Here is a 14,113-nt window from a genome sequence, read left to right as displayed (position 1 = left end):
GGTCAGGGTTAATTTTCTGCCTAGGACTCGATTTAGAGCTATGGTTATTGCTAGTTATAGTGGTAGGTTTTGGTATATGGTATTTTTAGGGTTAGAGCAAAGGCTCGGTTTTATTTTAGGGCTTGGACTAGGGTTATGAGTAGTTTAGGATTAGCAATAGTATTAGGGCTAGTGGTTGGGTGAGGCTTAGGCTTAAGGTTAGGACTAGATTTAGTATTATGGTTAGATCTAGGGTTAGGGTTATGGCTAGTGTTAGGGCTAAGATTAGGGCTACTGTGAGGGTTACAGTAATTGATAGGGTTAGAAATAGAAATAGGGCCAGGGTTGAGAGAGTTAGTCTTAAGGCTAGGGTTAGGGGTAGGGTTACAGTTAGGGCTAAATTAGGTCTAGGATTAGTGTTAGGGTTAGGCCTATGTTTAGCGCCAGGGTTAGGGTTAGTTTTAGGAAGAAGGATGAGATTATACAGCTTAGTTCAGGGCTATGGAAAGGGTTAAAATTAGGGATAGGGCTAGGGTGAGGGTTCTGGTTAGGATTAAGGCTAGGTTTAGGGCTAGGATGAGGGCTAGGATTTGTGTTAGAGTTAGGGCTAAGATTAGGGATAGGGCTAATATTAGGTCTAGGGTTACAATTAGGGATTGTTTTAGAGTCTGGTTTATGGCTAGGTCTAATATAAGGGTTAGTTTAGGGTAGGGGTCAGTTTAGAGCTAGGTGTATTTTTAGGTTCAGAGTCCGGGTTAGGGTTGGTTTGTGTTAAAGTTGACAGTTAGGGCTTGAATTAGCATTAGGGTTAGGATTCGGGTTAGTGTAATGGATAGGGTTAGGTTTATGGTTCAGTTCAGGTTTAGAGTAATGTATAGGGTTAATGTTAGGGATAGGGTTAGGGTTAGGCCTAATGTTAACATTTGGATTAGGCTTATGTTTAGAATAATGGATATGGTTAGTGCCAGTGTAAGGGATTGAGTTAAGGTTAGGATTAGGGCTAGGATTGCAATTGGGCTTTGGGATATTGTTAGGATTTGATTTAGGGTAACTGCTAGTGTTTGATCTGGGGTTCGGGCTAGCATGATGTTTAGTGTTAGAGTCAGGGCTATGGTTAGGTTTAGGGTTAGGTTTAGTGCTAGAGTTAGCATTAGGGTCAGGGTTATGTTTAAAGCAATGGATAAAGTTAGATCTAGGATTTGGGCTATGGTTACAGTTAGGATTCAGGCTAGGATTAGGGTTAGGGGTTGGGCTAAGTTTATGCTTAGGGTAAGGGTTGGAGTTTGAGCTAGGGTAAGGGCTATGGCAAGCGTTAGGGTAGGGTTTGGTTAGGTTAATGTTAGGGTTATGTTTAGGGCTAGGTTTAGGGCTATGTTTTATGTGAGGTTTATGGCTAGCATTAGAGCTATGGGTAACCTAAGAGCTAGGGTTATCATTATGGCTAGTTTGAGGATTAGGGTTATGGATAAATCCTGTGTTAGGGTAAGGTTTGGGGTTAAGAAAAGATTTAGAGCTAGGGTTTATGTTAGGGTAAGGATCAGTGTTCAGGTTAGTATTGGATTTAGTGTTAGAACCAGAATTAGAACTAGGTTTAGGTCTAGGGGTATGGTTAGTCTTTGTGTTAGGTTAATGGTTATTGTTAGGGCTGAGGCTAGAGTTATGGCTATATTTAGGATTAAGTTTAGGTCTATTCTAGTGTTATGGTTAGGTTTAGGTATAGGTTTACCAGTAGGACTAGGGTTAGGGTTTGGTTTAGGATTAGAGTCAGGCATATTCCTAGGGTTAGTGTTAGGGTCAGAATAAGGGTCAGGGTTAGCCTTAGGCTTTGGGTTAGGGTTAGAGATAGAATGAAGTCTAGGATTACAACTAGTAATAGAGTAAAGTTTGGGGGTAGGCTAACGATTAGGGTTAGAACTAGGGTAGCATTAAGGTGAGGGTTTGCTTAAGGTAAAGGATAAGTTTAGAGCTAGGGTTAGAGTTGGGTTTAGGGCTAGGGTTAAAGCTAGAGTTAGGGCTCAGACTAGGGCTAGGTTTTGTGTTAGGGTTAGGGCTATGGCTAATGTAAGAACTGGTTTTACGATTAGGGCTAGTTTTCTGGTTTGGGTTAAGGTTAGGTCTAGTTTGGGGTTAGGTTTAGGGTGAGGATGATATTTAGAGCTAGAGTTAGTTTTAGGTTCAGAGTCAGGGTCAATATTAGTTGTTGGGTTAGGGTTAAGGCTAGGTGTAGGATTAGGATTTGGTTTAGGTTAAGAGTTAGGATTAGAGCTATAGCTCAGTTTTGTTTGAGGGCTATGGCTAGGCTTAGGGCAAGTTTTCAAATGAGCATTAGGGTTAAGGCTAGTGTTAGGGTGAAGTTTAGGTTTATGTTTAGGGTTAGATTTAGAATTAGGGTTAGATCTAGTTTTATGGCTAGGCCTAAGTTTAGGACTAGGTTTCGGCTAGGGTTAGGGCTAGGCTTTGGCTTTTCGAAAGGAATAAGTTTAGAATTAGGGATAGTGCTAGTGTGAGAGTTAGAGTTAGTCTTAGGGCTAGGGATATATTTAGGTTTAGGATTCGGGTTAAATAGGGATAGGATTAGAGCTAGGGTTAGTATTAGGGCTAGGCCTTGGTTTAGGGCTAGGGTTAGATTAGGATTAGTGTACGGTATGATGTTATAGCTAGGTTTAGGCCTAGGCTGAATGTTTAATTTAGGGTTAGGGCTAGTGTTTGGGTTAGAGTTAGGATTAAGTCTAAGTTTTTGGCCAGGATTAGGGCTACAATTTTTGTTAGGGTTAGGTTTAGCATTAGGACTAGGGCTAAGGTCAGGTCTAGTGTTATGGTTAGGGATAGTTTTAGGGTTAAGTTTATGGTAGGTACAGTGTCATGCTTACGTTAAGGGTTAGGTTCAGTTTTAGATAGGGGTATTATTAGGTTCAGGAAAAGGATTAGGGTTTTTTTAGGTTAAGGTTTAGGTTTAGGGCTCAAATTAGCATTATGGGTAGGTTTATCGTTAAGGTAATGGATATGGTTAGGTTTAGGGTTCAAGTTAGGTTTAGGTAATAGTGTTAGAGTGATGGATCAGGTTAGGGTTATCCTAGGGTTAGCATGAGGGTTAGCTTTAGTGTTAAGGTAATGGATAGGATTAGACCTAGGGTAAGGGCTAGGGTTATGGTTAGGGTTAAGGCTAGGGTTAGAATCAGGTTTAGGGTAAGGGTTTGGGATAGGGTTAAAGCTAGGATTAGGGCTCAGATTAGGGCTCTACATTTTAGATTAGGTTATGGCTAAGGTAGGGCTATGGCTAATGTAAGATCAAGTATTATGATCAGGGCTAGATTTAGGGTTAGGATATGGCTAGTTCTAGTGTTAGGATTAGGTTTAGTTTTATGGTGATGATTTGAGGTAGGGTAAGTGATAGGTAAGTGACTTTGAAAGTCAGGGTGGGTGTCAGTTTTAGGGTTAGGGATAACATTCGAATTAGAGCTAGGGTTAAGTGTAGGTGTTGGGTTAAGTTTTGGTTTACAATTAGAACAAGAATTAGGGCTAGGGTTAATGTCAGGTATATGGTTAAAGTTAATTTAGGATTAGCATTAGGGCTATGGCTCGGTTTTGTTTTAGGTGTAGGGTTTGGGTTAGGGCTACTTTTGGGATTAGTGATAGTGTTAGGGATAGTGGTAGGGTGAGGTTTAGGCTTAGGGTAAGGGTTAGATTTAGAATTATGGTTAGATCTAGAGTTAGGGCTAGGGTTAGGGCTAAGTTTAGGGCTAGTATTAGGGTTATGGTAACAGATAAGGTTAATATTAGAAATAGGTTTAGTTTGAGAGTTAGAGTTAGTCTTAGGGCTAGGGTTAGAGTAAGGGTTACATTTAGTGATAAATTAGGGCTAGGATTAGAGCTAGGGTTACTATAATGTTTAGGCCTAGTGTTAGGTCTAGGGTTAGGGTTAGTGATAGTGTTAGGGTTAGCGTCAAGGTTAGGGGAAGAGAAGTGGTTATACCTAGGTTCAGAACTAGGGTGAGGGTTGAAATTAGGGATTGGGCTAGGGTTAGGTTTCAGATTAGGATTAAGGCTAGGTTTAGGGCTAGGATGAGGGCTAGGGTTTGTGTTCAGTTAAGGCCAAGAATTAGGTAGATTGCTAATGTCAGGTCTATGGTTTGGTTAGGGATACTGTTATGGTTAGTTTTATATCTAGGTCTAGTGTAAGGGTTAGGTTAAGGCTAAGGGTCAGGTTTAGAGCTAGGTGTATTATTAGAGTCAGTGTCTTGTTCAGAGTTTGGTTTGGGTTATGGTTTAGGTTTAGTGCTTGAATTAGCATTAGTGTTACTTTTAATGTTAGGGTTAGAGTAATTGACAGGGTTAGGTTTAATGTTCAGGTTAGGGTTAGGTAATAGATAGGGTTAGTTTTTGTGACAGGTTTAAGTTTAGGCGTGGGGTTAGCATTTGGGTTGGGCTTTTGTATAGGATAATTGATAGGTTTAGGGCTAGGTATATGGTTAGGATTAGGTTTAGGGTTAAGGTTAGGGTTAGGGTTAGGCCTAGGGTTAGTGTTAGGGTTATGTTTAGGGTAAGTGTTAGGGTTTGACCTATGGTTAGGGCCAGTGCAAGGGTTAGGATTAGTGTCAGGTCTAGGTTTAGGATTAGGGTTAAGTTTAGCACTAGGATTAGCATTAGGTTTAGGTTTATCTTTAGGGTAATGGATAGATTTAGATCTAGGATTTGGTCTTGGTTATGGTTAGGATTAGTGCTCGAATTAGCATTAGTGTTACTTTTAATGTTAGGGTTAGAGTAATTGACAGGGTTAGGTTTAATGTTCAGGTTAGGATTAGCATTAGGGTTCGGGTTAGGGCTAGGGTTATGTTTATGTTAAGGGTTAGTGTTTGAACAAGGGTTATGGCTAGGGCGAGGGTTAGGGTTAGGGTTAGGGTTAGGTCTAGGGTTAGGGTTAATGTTAGGCTTAGGGCTAGGGTTAGGGCTAAGATTAGGGCTAGGTTTTGTGTGAGGTTTAGGGCTAGCATTAGGGATATGGGAAGTGAAAGAGCTAGGATTAGGGTTATGGCTAGGTCTAGTGTTAGAGTTATGCCTAGATTTTGGGTTAGCATAAAGTTTAGAGCTAAGTAGGTTTAGGGTAAGGCTCACTGTTCGGGTTATGGTTAGGTTTAAGGTTAAGGCCATAATTAGGGCTAGGCTTAGGTCTAGGGGTAGGGTTACTGTTTGAGTTAGGTTAAGGGTTATTGTTAGGCCTAGGGCTAGGTTTTTGTTTAGGGCTAGTGCTAGAGTTATGGCTAGGCTTAGGGTTACATTTAGAGTTATGGTTTGATCTTGGGTTAGGGCTCGGTCTAGTTTTAGGGCTAAGGTTATTGCAAGTGTTAGGGTTATTTTAAGGGATAGCATTAGATCTAGGAATAGGGCTAGGATGACAGATTTAGGCTTAGTGTTAGTGTTAGGATTAGGGTTAACGCTAAATTAGGGCTAGGATCAGGTCTAGGATTAGTGTAAGGATTAAGTCTAGGGTTAGAGTTAGGGTTAGATTTAGGGGAAGGGATGGGGTAATAGCAAGGTTCAGAACTGGGGCAAGGGATAAAATTAGGGATACGGTTAGAATTAGGGTTTGGGTGAGGGTCAGGCTAGGTTTAGGGTAGGATGAGGGATTGCATTTGTGTTAGGGTTATGGCCATAATTAGGGATAGGGCAAATATCCGGTCTAGGGTTATGGTTAGGGATAGTTTTAGGGTAAGGTTTATGGCTAGGTCTAGTGTCAGAGTTAGGTTTAGGGTAAGGTTCAGGGATAGAGCTAGGGGTAGTATAATGGTCAGCGTCAGGTTTTGGGTTTGGGTTAGGTTGAGGTTTAGGGTTAGGGCTCAAATTAGCATTAGGTTTAGTGTTAGGGTTAGGGTAATAAACAGGGTTAGGTTTAAGCTTCAGGTTAGTTTTAGGGTTCAGGTTAGGTTTAGGTTAATAAATAGGTTTAGAGTTAGGCCTAGGGTTAACATTATATTTCTTGTGATCATTAGTGTAATGGATAGAGTTAGAGCTAGGTTTAGGGCTAGGGTTATGTTTAGGATTAGGGTTAGAGTTAGGGTTAGTGTTAGGGTTTAGGCTAGGGTTAGGTTTAGGATATGAATTAGGGTTTAAACTAGGGTTAGTGCTAAGGCTTGGGTTAAGTTTAGTCTTAGGTCTAGAATTAGGGTTAGTATTAGGGTTAGGACTAGAGTTATCATTAGAGTAAGGGTAGTGGACAAGGTTAGATGTCGGGTTCGGGTTAGGGTTAGGTTTAGGTTTAGGACCAGGGTTATTCTTAGGTTTAGCATAACTTTCAGGATTTGAGCTAGGGTTAGAACTACAGTAAGGGTTAGGTTTATGTTTAGGTCTATATTTAGGTATTTGGTTAGGGTTAGAGTAGGTTTAGGGTGAGGGCTAGGGTTATCATGAGGTTTATCGTTAGGGTTAAGGTAATGGGTGGGGTTAGAGCTAGGGTTAAGACTAGGGTTAAGTTTAGGATTAGGGTTAGGGTTAGGTTTTGGTTTGGGTTCAGGTTTGATCAAGGATTAGGTTAAGGGTAAGGGTCAAGGATTGAATAAGTATTAGGGGTAGGTCAAGGCTTCAGGTGAGAATCAGGTCTAGGGATACAGTTGGGGTTAGGGTTATGGCTAGGTTTAGTATTAGTTTTAAGGTATGGTTAGGGTAATGGATAGAGTTTGAGCTAGGGTTTGGGCTATGGTCATGGTTAGGATTAGGGCTAGGATTAGGGTTAGGTTTTGGCCTAGTGTTATATTCAGGTTAAGAGTTAGGGTTTTAGCTAAAGTTAGGTCTAATGCTAGGTCAAGGGTTAGGTTCAGTGGTAGGTCTAGCGATAGGACTATGGTAGGTTTAGGGTTAGGGTTCTGATTAGGGCTAGGGTTATCATTAGGGTTAGGATAAGGTTTAAGGTAATGGATATAGTTAGATGTAGGTTTAGGTTTAGGTTTAGGGTTAGATTTAGATTTTGTTTTAGGGTTAGTGTGAAGGCTATGGTTATGTTTAAGTTTATTTTACAGGATTCGGTTTGAGCTACGGTTAGGGCTATGGTGAGTATTAGGTTTAGGGTTAGGTCTAGTGTTAGGGTTATGGCTAGGGTTATCAATAGGGTGAGGTTTAGAGTTAGGGTAATGTGTAGGTTTAGAGCTAGTTTCAGAGATACAGTTAAGTTTAGGGTTAGGGTTAGGGTTAGGGTTAAAGTTAGGGATAGATCCAAGTTTATATTTAAGGTAAGAGTTAGGAATTGTGTAAGGTTTAGGACTAAGGCTAGGGTTAGGGTTAGGATTAGGGCTAGGGGTAGGGTTAGGGTTACACTTAGGGCTAGATTTAGGCCTACACTTCGCTCTAGGTTTTGTGTTAGGTTAAGGCATAGGGTTAGGTTTATGGGTAATATAAGAGCTAGGATTATTATTAGGGCTAGTTGTAGGGTTTGGGTTATGGCTAGGTCTAGTGTTAGGTTTAGGTTTTCAGTTAGGGTCAGGTTTAGAGATAGCTTAGTGTTAAATGCAAGGTCAGTGTTCAGGTTAGTGTTAGAGTTTAGGTTAAAACCAGAATTAGGACTAGGTTTATGTCTAGGCATAGGGTTAGTCTTTGCGTTAGTTAAGTGTTATTTTCAGGGCTAGTGCTAAGATTTTGTTTAGGTCTAGTGTAGAGATAAGGCTAGATTTAGGATTAGGTTTAGGTCGAGGGCTATTGGTAGGGCCAGGTTTAGGTATAAGGTTACTGGTGTTAGGTTTTCGTCTTGTTTTAGGGTCAGGTTTAGACCTAGGGTTAGTGTTATGGTCAGAATAATTGTAAGGGCTAGGGTAGGGTTTGGGATAGGTTTAGAGCTAGAATGAGGGCTAGGGTTAGCACTATTTATAGGGTTAGGGTTTGCTTAGCCTAAAGATTAGGGATAGGTCTAGGGTTATCATTAGGGTTAGAGTTTTGCTTACAGTTATGGATTTTTTAGAGCTAGTGTTAGGTGTAGGGTTAGGGTAAGGGTACGTTATGATGTTACAGGTAGGTTTAAGGCTAGGGTGATGGCAAAATTAGGGTTAGGGATAGGGTTAAGTGTAGGGTTAGCATTAAAGCTAGTGTTAGGCCTAGGATTAGGGCTAGGTATTGTGTTAGGGTTATGCTAGCGTTAGGGCTAGTGCTAATGTCAGGTATAGGGTTATGGTTAGGGATAGTTTGGGGGATAGTTTTATGGCTAGGTATAGTATAAGGGTTAGGATGAGGGTGAGGGTCAGGTTTAGAGGGAGGCATATTATTACGATCAGGGTCAGCATTAGGGTTTGGTTTAGGTTAATGTTTAAGATTAGGACTTGAGTTAGCATTAGGGTTAAGGTTAGAGTTAGGGTAATGATATATTTAGGGTTAGGGTTCAGGTTAGGTTTAGGGTAATGGATTGGTTAGGGTTAGGAATAGTGCTAGGGTTAGGCTGAGGGTTAGCATTACAGTTAGGATTAGGGTTAAGGTAATGGACAGGGTTAGAGCTAGGGTTAGGTCTAGGTTTATGGTTATGGTTTTGGCTAGGGTTAGGGCTAGATTTAGTGCTAGTGCACGGATTAAAGTTAGGGTTAGGATTAGGGTAAGGAGTAGGGCTAGGTTTAGGTTAGATTTAGGGTTAAAGCTATGGTATAGTCTCAGATTAGGGCTAGGTTTTGGGTTATATAAGGGCTGTTGTTAGGGATATGGCTAATGTAAGAACTAGGGTTATGATTAGGGCTAGTTTTAGGGTTACATTTAGGGCTAAGTCTAGTTTTAAAATTAAGTTTAGGTTTAGGGTGATGTTTTGAACTAGGGTGAGTGTTAGGTTCAGAGTCAGGGTCAGAGTTCATTTTAGTGTTAGGTATAGGATTTGAATTAGGGTAGGCTTGGGCTAGATATAAGGTTAGGATTTGGTTTAGGTTAAGGGTTAGGGGTAGTTCTATGGCTCGGTTTTGTTTAGGGCTAAGGCTAAACTTAAGGTTAGTTTAATGATTAGTGTTAGTGTTATTGCTAGTGATAGGGTGAGTTTAGGCTTGGGTTAGATTTAGAGTTATGATAAATTCTAGGGTTAGAGCTATGGCTAGGGTTAGAGCTAAGGTTAGAACTAGTATTCAGGTTTTGGTAAGGAAGAGGGTTAGAATTAGAAATAGGGCTAAGGCGAGAGTTAGAGTTAGTCTTGGGGCTAGGTTTAGGGTTAGGTTTAGGGCTAAATTAGGGCTAGCAATAGGTCTAGGGTTGGTGTTAGTCTTAGGCCTAGGTTTAGGGCTATGTTTATAGTTAGTTTTAGGGTTAGTTTTGGGAAAAAGGATGCCTGTTTTATTTCCACCTCCCTTTCCATTTACCCATAGGGGTAAAAAGGAAGTGAAACCTTAAAATATAAAGTGTTCATGATAGTGAACCATTGAATTGAGAAGAGCATACCTTGGGATAATACTAAGGCTAGATTAAAGATGACTCCTTCCCAATAACAAAGATTTGAACAAAACTAACTCTCACACTAAAATTACCTCTAACCCTAGCCCTAGCCTTAACTCTAAATCTAACACTAACTCTAAAGTGATTAGAGAACCAGTGATCCTAGAATTCCCGCACTTGAGGAGCCTTGTGTGACAAGCTAAGTGATGAATCCTACACAACATCAAACAAATCTGACAAAATAATTATTGGAGGTTTTCAGTACATGCATATTTTTCTGTTTTCTCCTAAATGGCTCTTAGATAAAGTTGTTTTTGCATGCTTAAGCTTAGGTCTACTTTCACAAGAAACATACCAGAGTCCCTACAGAGAACTGATTGAGTATGTGCAGTTTCAAGCAGCTAGCACAAACACTGTTTGATTTTCAGCTCAGTTAGTGAACTTTCCCTTATAGGTCCAAATGAAGTGAACTCTTAAAACACAAAATGTTCCTGACAGCAAACCTCTGAACATAGAAGGCCTAAACCTCTGGAACAGAGTAAATCTAGCTAAAAGATAAACCCTGCCCAGTAACAAAGAATTTTTGATAAAATTCTAACTCTAACCCTAAAACTAGCTCTAACCCTAGCTCTTCCCCGAACCTTAATTTTTTATGGAACCTTTGATCGTAGATGTTTCAAAGTTGGGCAGCCTAGTGGGGCAAGCTAAGGGATGAATGCTGTGCAGTATCAAATAATTCTGACCAAATAGTTGATGGAGTATATCAGTACATGCATATTTCCCTGTTATCTCCTAAAGGACTTTTGTATAAAGTTGTTTTTAACCTGCTTGAAGTTAGGCCTACTGTCACAAGAAGAAACCAGAGATTGCCCACAGAGAATTGATGGAGTGTGAAGTTTCAAGAAGCTAGCACCAATGCTGTTTGATTTCCAGCTCCAATTTCATTTACCTGTATAGGACAAAATGAACTGAAACTTTAAATACAAACTATTCCTTACAGTGAACATTGAACCTAGGGCCCAAAACATGTGTAGTATAATAAGGATAGGAGAAAAATTAATCCTGCCCAGTATCAAAGAAATTTGAACAAAATTAACTCTAGCCCTAATACTAGCTCTAACACTAGCCTAACATAAACCCTAACCTGTTTGAAAACTATTGATCCTAGAAGTCCCAAAATTGGGAAGCATAGTGGGCTAAGCTATCATATGAATCCTATGCAATATCTAAGAAATGACACCAAATCAGTGGGGTGGTATTTCAGTTCATGTGTATTTCTCTGTTTTCTGCTAAAGGGCTCTTGGATAAAGTTGTTTTTGCCATCTTCATCTTAGGACTACTTTCACAAGGAAAAAATCAGAGAGTTCCAACAGAGAACTGATTCAGTGTTTGAAGTTTCAAGCAGCTAGAACCAACCCGGTTTGACTTCAACCTCCATTTTTATTTTCCTATATAGCTGAATATGAAGTGAAACCTTAAAGTACAGAGTTTCCTGATAGCAAACCATTGACATGAGAAGGTCCAAACCTGGGTAGCATATTAAGGCTAGGTAAAAGATGACTCCTTCCAAGTATCAAAGAAATTTGAACAAAACTAACTCTCACACAAACACTATATTTAAACCTATCACTAACCATAAACCTACTACTAACCTTAACCTGATTAGAGAACCATTGATCCTAGAAGTCCCACACTTGGAGAGCTTTGTGGGGCAAGCAAAATGATGAATCCTATGCAAATCAAAAAAATCTGACCAAATAATTATGGGAGGAATTTCAGTGCATGCATATTCCCTGCTTTTTCCTAAAGGGCTCTCAGATAAAGTTGTTTTTGCATGCTTCAGCTTAGGCCTACACTCAAAAAGGAACATACCAGAATGTCCCCACAAAGAATTGAAAATGTGTGTACAGTTTCAAGCAGCTAGCATGAACCCTGTTTTATTTCAGGGTCAATTTCCATTTACTTGTATAGGTCAAAATGAAGTAACATGAAAATATTAACTCTTCTTGACACCAAACAGTTGAACCAAAAGGCCTAAACCTGGGAAACAGAGTACGGTTAGTTAAAGATGAATCCTGGATTGTATCAAAGAAATTTGAATAAAGTAACTCTAACTCTAACACTACCTCTAAACTGAGCCCTAATCCTGACCCTAAACATTAACATAGCCCTATCCCTAACCCTAACTTTAACTCTAATTTTAACTGTAACCATTGCCCAAACCCTAGCTCTAACTCTATCCATTATCATAACTCTAACCCTAACCCTAATGCTAGACATAGCCCTAATGTAACCTTTACCCTAAACCTGCTCTAACCCTAACCCTCACCCTAGCCCTCAATCTACCTCAAACCATTACACTTACCCTAAACCTAACCATAACCCTAGGCCCAATCATAACTCTAATCCTAACCCTAATACTAGACCAAATCCTAACCATAAACCTAGCCCTAAATCTAATACTAATTTGAGCCTTAACCCTATCCTTAACCAAAACCAATCCTGAACCCTTACACGGACAGTAATAATACACCTAGCTCTAAACCTGATCTTTACCCAAAACCTAACCCTTACAATATCCTATCCATAACCAAACCCTACAACTACTCTTAACCATAATGCTAGACCTGAAAATAGCCATAGCCCTACCCCTAACACAAACCCTCATCCAAGCCATAAACCTAGCCTTAATCCTAACCCTCACCCTAACCCTAAACCAAGACCTAATTCTAACCATAACCCTAGCCCTAACCTTAACTCTAACTGTATCCATTACCCTTAACAAAACCCTCATTCTAATGCTAGCCCTAGAACTAACCCTTACCCTATCACTATCCAAAAAACTATCAATTACACTAAAGCCTAACCTGAACCCAAAACCTAACCCTATCTTTACCCTAACACTAACCTTAACTTTAATTTGAGCCGTAAACCTAAACTCAAACATAAACCAAACCCTAACAATGACCCTACCCTAATAATTTTCCTAGCTCTAAACCTGACTCTTACCCTATACCTAACCATTACAATAGACCTAGCCATAAATCTTACCCTAAAACTATCCCTAACCATAACCCTATACCTGACATATACCCTAGCCATAATCCTAGACTTAACCCTAACACAAACCCTAGACCGTATCCTAGCCCTAAACATAGCCTCAATTACAACCCTAACCCAAACTCTAGGCCTAACCCTAACATTAGCCCTAGCCTAAATTTATTCCTAATTTAGCCCTATCCCTAACAATAACCCTAACCCTAGTCCTAAGACTAACACTAACTCTCACATTAGATCTATCACTCATTCTAACCATATCCCTTACTGTAATCCTAACTGTACCCCTAAGGCTAGTCCTAACCCTTGCCCTATCCTTAGTCCTAGCACTAACCTTAGACAAAACCTAACTCTAAATCAAGTCAAAACCAGAAGACTAAGCCAAACCTTAACACTAGCCCAAACCATAACATTAATCCTAAAACTAGCCCTAACCCTAGCCCTAGCCCTAAAACAAAACCTAGCTATAGCTATAGGTATAACCCTTAATGTAAACCAAACCCTAACCTTAAACCTAGCCCTAACTGTAGCCCTAATTTGAGTTGTAAGCCGAACCCTTAAACTAACCCTGAACCTGACACTGACCCTAACACTACTAGCTCTAAACATCATCCTAAACCTAAACCTAACCCTAACACTAAACCCTAGCCCTAAAACCCTATAACTAACCCTAAACATCACCCTAGTACTTACATTAGCCATAATCCTAGCCCTATCCCTAACTTAACCCAAAACCTAGCTCTAATCCTAACTTTAACCCTAGACCAATTCATAACCATAAACCTAGCCATAAACCAATATCTAACTATATCCATTAACATAACCATAACCATAACCCTAATGCTAACCCTAGGAATGAACCTAAACCTATCCCTAAACTTAACCCAATCCATTACACTGAACCTAACCTGAACCCTAAACCTAACCCTATAATTACCCTAACCCTAACATTAACATTAACTTGAGCCCTAACTTTAAACCTTAACCTATCCCAAACCCTAACCCTGATCTTCAACCTAATAAAACCCTTAGCTCTAAATTTCACCATAACACTACACCTAATCCTTACCCTAGAAGTAGCCATAATCCTAACCCTAAAACTATCTTTAACCATAATTCTGGACCTAATTAGCCCTAGCCCTAATCATAGTCCTAAATCTAAAACAAACCCTAGCCCTCATCCTAGCCCTAAATCTAGCTTTACTCATAACCCTAACCATAATCCTAACCATAATTCTAACACCCACCCTACCTCTATACCTAGCTATAATGCCATCTCTTACCTAAACTTAACCCTAACCCTAAGCCTAACCCTAGGCTTAAGCAAAATAATAAACCTAGCCCTAACCTTAGCACTGATTTAGCCCTACCTCTAACCCTAAAACTAACCCTAGCCCCAAGACTAACTCTAACTCTTGCCCTTTACCTATCCCTATTTCTAACCCTATCCATTACCGTAACCCTACCCTATCCCTATCCCTTGACCTATTTTTAGACCCAGCCCTAACCCTAGATCTAACCTTAACTCCAAATCTAACCCTAAACTTAAGCCTAAGCTTAACACCTACACTAGCCATAGTACTAAGCCAAAACCAAGCAATAGCCCTAACCCTAAACATTAACTTAAACCAAACCCTAACACTAAACCTAGACCTACACCTAGCACTAATTCGAGTTCTAACCCTGACTTTAAAACTAA

This window comes from Marmota flaviventris, chromosome 4, assembly GCF_047511675.1.
Source record: "Marmota flaviventris isolate mMarFla1 chromosome 4, mMarFla1.hap1, whole genome shotgun sequence".
In the NCBI taxonomy this organism is placed as follows: Eukaryota; Metazoa; Chordata; class Mammalia; order Rodentia; family Sciuridae; genus Marmota; species Marmota flaviventris.
This window is presented reverse-complemented; position numbering follows the sequence as displayed.